The sequence below is a fragment of the Artibeus jamaicensis genome, unplaced genomic scaffold, assembly GCF_021234435.1.
Source record: "Artibeus jamaicensis isolate MK-2021 breed Jamaican fruit bat unplaced genomic scaffold, CSHL_Jam_final contig_1998, whole genome shotgun sequence".
Classification (NCBI taxonomy): Eukaryota; Metazoa; Chordata; class Mammalia; order Chiroptera; family Phyllostomidae; genus Artibeus; species Artibeus jamaicensis.
Window position 1 is genome coordinate 25055101 of NW_026521407.1, and position 4364 is coordinate 25059464.

Here is a 4364-nt window from a genome sequence, read left to right on the forward strand (position 1 = left end):
TCTGGGGCTTGTGTCTGCTTGGGTCAGTCGGGTGGGCCTGGGGGACTGCTCAGCCGGGTGGCATGGGAGGGCAGGATTGGGGGAGCGCCCTCCAGAGGAAGAGAAGTTATGTGTGGACCTCGAGGGCAGGTAGTTCTAAACAGATGGAAGAATGGAGAGGGAAGAGCATGGTGCACAGGGAAGGTCATCCAGCCCCCGGTGTGACAGCTGGGAGTCGTGTCTCCTCAGCTAGAGGTGCTCTTGCCTTGTAGAAGCCTGGGTTAGTGGGGGGAGTGGTCATTTATCTAATTTCTAGGAGCCCTTCCTTGCCAGTAACAGCGAGGTGCCTGAGAGGTTGGGTAAGCGAAACAGATGGAGGAGATGGGAAACCTGGGAGAGGTGAACATTTGTGGGACCCCTTTCTCTGAGCCTGGGAGGTGCTATCCCTGTATCATCTAACCATCTAACCCTCACAACACCACGAGTTAGGAACTGTTGGAGTTTCAGTTGAGGAAACTGAGGCACGGAGAGGTTAAAGGGCCTCACTTAAGATGCCACAGGTAGTGGGTCCAGGACTCAGACTCTGGAATCTCCTCATCAGAAGTCAGGAGATGTATAGAGCAGACAATTTATTGAGCATCTACTTACTGTGTTCAGTAGATGGGACACAGATAAAAAGGCAGTGCCCTTGCCCTCAGCCATGAGCCAGTGAGTGGCCCAAGGAAGGGTCTCTCAGTCTGCCTGGCAGGCTTCGTGGAAGAGGTGGCCTTGGAGCTGACTTGAAGGGTGAGCAATGTGTCTGGTGCATATAAGCAGAAGGAGGACATTCTACCCTGCAGGAATGCCATAGGCCGAGGCTCTGGGAATACACGGTACGCTCCAAAGTCATGAGTATTTCAGCTGTTGTAAAATGGAACCCGGGTGTAGAATGAATCTGCAGAGGACCCTGTAGGTGCCAAGCCACTGAGTTTAAGCTTTAAAGGACAGCCCTGGGGAGCCTTGAAAATTCTCGAGCAGAGGAGGACCATAATCAGATTTAAGTTTTAGCTACATAGGATGGGTTGGGGCAGAACTAAACTAGAGGCAGGAGATCACCAAAAGACCTTCGACTGGATATGAGGGAGAGGTGAGCATTCAGGATAATCCCCCAAATGTCTGCCTTTGTGACTGATGGACTCATTCACTGAGAAGGTGACCCTATGGTTGGGGGTCAGAGGAGGGGTCGCGCTCAGGAGGCATCCAGGTAAGATGTGGGCAGAGGGACATCACCAGGAGGTGGAGCCCAGGAGAGCCGGGGCTGGGAGGTGCTAAGACCCTGCCTGGAGCCAGCACGCACAGCTGCTGGCCCCTGTCCTTGTTTTTGAAGAAAGTGGGCTCCTGCTGTCTGGCCTACTTGCTGTGAAGATGGGATAAATGAAGCGTGTGAAGCGCTCAGCATGAGGTGGAGACACCAGGCCTGTTCCCGGAAGGGAAGCTGCACTGTAACCCCGATGCCTCCCTTCTCCCCGGCCCAAGTGGGGCTCCAGCAGTGGGTCTTCTTCAGTGTTTGTCTCACGCAGTGGCCCACGACGCTCTCTGGATCCCAATGTGGGTGCAGGTTTCCACCTCCCACCCCCTCCCACCTTTAAAAAAAAAAAAAATTGCCCTGGCCAGGTAGCTCAGTTTGTTGGAGCGTCATCCCAGTATGCAGAGTCATGGGTTTGATCCCCGGTCAGGTCACATGCAAGAAATGAGCAATGGATGCATCAGTAAGTAGAACAACAAATTGATGTTTCTCTATCTCTGCCTCTCTCCAATCAATAAATTTAAAACATTTAATTGTCAGTCATTTCTGTAAGTTTCTAGGCCAGGCGGCAGAGCAGCACCTGAGAACATCCGCACGCAGGCTCATCCGTCTCACATCACCGAGTAGGACTGACCGTCCACTGTCTATCCCCTTGAGCCTGTGGCTGAGCCTACACATCATGGGATTAGGGAGGGCTGGGAAGGGGGGTTCAGAGGGCCTGGTTTCCTAATCTTACCTCCTCTGTTGGGTGGATTGGGCAAGCCTTCCGTGGCAATGGGGAATGGAGAATGGGGCCGGGGATTTGCCCTATTTCTTGAGCACCACAGCCATCCCTGTCTGCAGCCGGTCCCATTAAGACGGCTGCAGTGAAGGGACTGTGGAGCAGCTGCCCCATGTGGAAATAAAGTAGGACTTAAATGGGTGAAAACCACTGAGATACGGCTGCCAAAAATAATAAACTCAGGTTGCATTACTAGACGCAGAGTGTCCAGATGCCAGGGAGGTGAAAGCCCCACACTGTTATGTGTTGGTCAGAGGGTACAGGGTCTAGTTCTGGGCGCACCAGCAGGCCAGAGCAAAGCGACAGAACACCACTGAGCGCCTCCTAAGTGGCAGGGCCATGCGAGGTGCTTTACCTATATTCTCTCATTTCATACCAGACAAATTCTGTGAGACAAGTATTTCTACACCCATTTATAGAGGGAGAAACAGGGTCATGAGGTGAAGTAATCTGCTCAGGGTCATCCATCGGGCAAGAGAAGGAACAGCGTGGACTTGAAGCCACCTCTGGCTGCCTCGGTGATTTTGCTGCAACACCTGGGCTCCTTGGGGTAATGGGCCACTCCATGGAAAATATCATTTCCACATTACACTCTTCTCAGGAGATTCCTGGGTATCAGAGAGTAGACTCGTTGTTCTTTCCTGTTCAGCAGAGCAGCCTCTACCTCCCACTCCCCACCACGTCTCTAGAACAGGCCCTGGATGAGATGGACCCAAAGCTGAGCCTGACACCATGGGCTTCTTTCCAGGCACAGAAAATATTGTTCAAAAATGAAACCAGGGGTCTGGTTCTGGCAGAACCCTCCTCGGCCCTGGGCAGGCACAGAGCACAGAGCCACACTCCCTGTGACAAATGTTGTGGCCCATGAAAGGAGGCCTGTTCCACGAAAAGGCATCTGAGAACCGCGGCAGGGTGGTGCAGTGGTTAGTGGTACAAGCTGTTCTATTGCCCTAACAAATACAATGTGGTAGAAATGACACTACCTGGCTCCTGGGGTTAGGTTATATTTATAGAGTGGCTCCCACTCTCTCCGGCAGAGAAGAACTCTCCCCACCTAGCCTTGCCCAAGTTCAGATTTGTGAGCCAGATAAATATTATTTGAAGCTACTAAGTTTTCATATAATTCCGTGCAGCAATAGATAAGCAGAACATGGATTAGCCTATCCTGCCAGTCTCTGTTCAACCGTTTTCCTTACCCTGGTGCTGAAGCCATTCAAAGGCAGTTTATTTAATGTGTCGCCCTGACCTCCATGTCACTTGGAATGTTCTGCTGTGTCCAATATTTTTTGTCTCTCTATTCTGAAGCCCGGAAAGAGAAGGGACACAGGAGCCTGTCCGTCTCCACCATCGTGGTCCATGCCGTTGGTCCTTCCTCACCATGTCTTCTCACGAGACTTTCAGGACCCAGAGGTTCCTGGTGAAGAAACAGCAGCTGACTTGGCCCCATTTCTCAATTGATTCAGATGAACACTGGTAATAAGACCAGGTACAACTCCAAGAGGCGACATTGGAGAAGAACCCAACTGGGTTTATGAGGAATGGCACATAAGACATGGTTATATGTTCCATCCAGGTTGTCTGACACTTGAAATTGCTAAAAAATGCACTAGTGTCTGGACAGTTGGGCCTTTTAATTGGAAAATTATTGAAAAAATATTTTTCTCTGTTGATTTTTTTCTGCTGTAGTAGGTTGGTTCATTAATAAATATGAGGCCATGTAGACCAAAACAATAAAAAAGAAGAGAGGAGAAGGAAGAGAGAAGAAAGAGAAAAATTCATAGACAAGGGACTCTTCCTTTCTTCCCTGGAGTCCTGTGGTTTATACCCAGGGAGGTTATGCATTCTCTGATGAGGTCTTGTGCTTAACTGTTTGGCTTTGTTTAATTCTCTCATCTCAGTTTCCACATCCCACTTGCCCAGGAATTTCCTAGCTTCTACTATCCTGTCTCACTCCCCTCTCAGAGACTTCCATCCCTAAAATTTTTTAGGGGTGATGAGAGAGTTGATTCTCTCATCGATAACTGCTTCCTGCTGATAAGAGCCATAGTCACTGCCCATGAAGAGTATGGAAGTCTCTCCCTGCCTGATATAAGAGAGACAAGGGAGTGGGATTTGAAACTGGAACAGAAAGTCTGTTAGATTTTTCCAAAGCAGGAATAGGCTGGAATCCCCAAAGCATCATCATTTTTGTATGGAATGGTATCCAATTCCACCATCTAGTCCTGACAACAAGTTCATTCAGCCAAATCATTGCGTCTCATTTCAGGAGGTGGCAATGCCCATGGGCATCTAAAATAAGGCTTATAGTGTCTAAACAAG

General features: G+C 49.8%; 1 pseudogene; it reads left to right on the forward strand.

Moving 5' to 3' along the window:
- Positions 1 to 3390: 3390 nt before the first annotated feature.
- Positions 3391 to 3631, forward strand: LOC119049892 (60S ribosomal protein L39-like; annotated as a pseudogene).
- Positions 3632 to 4364: the final 733 nt, after the last annotated feature.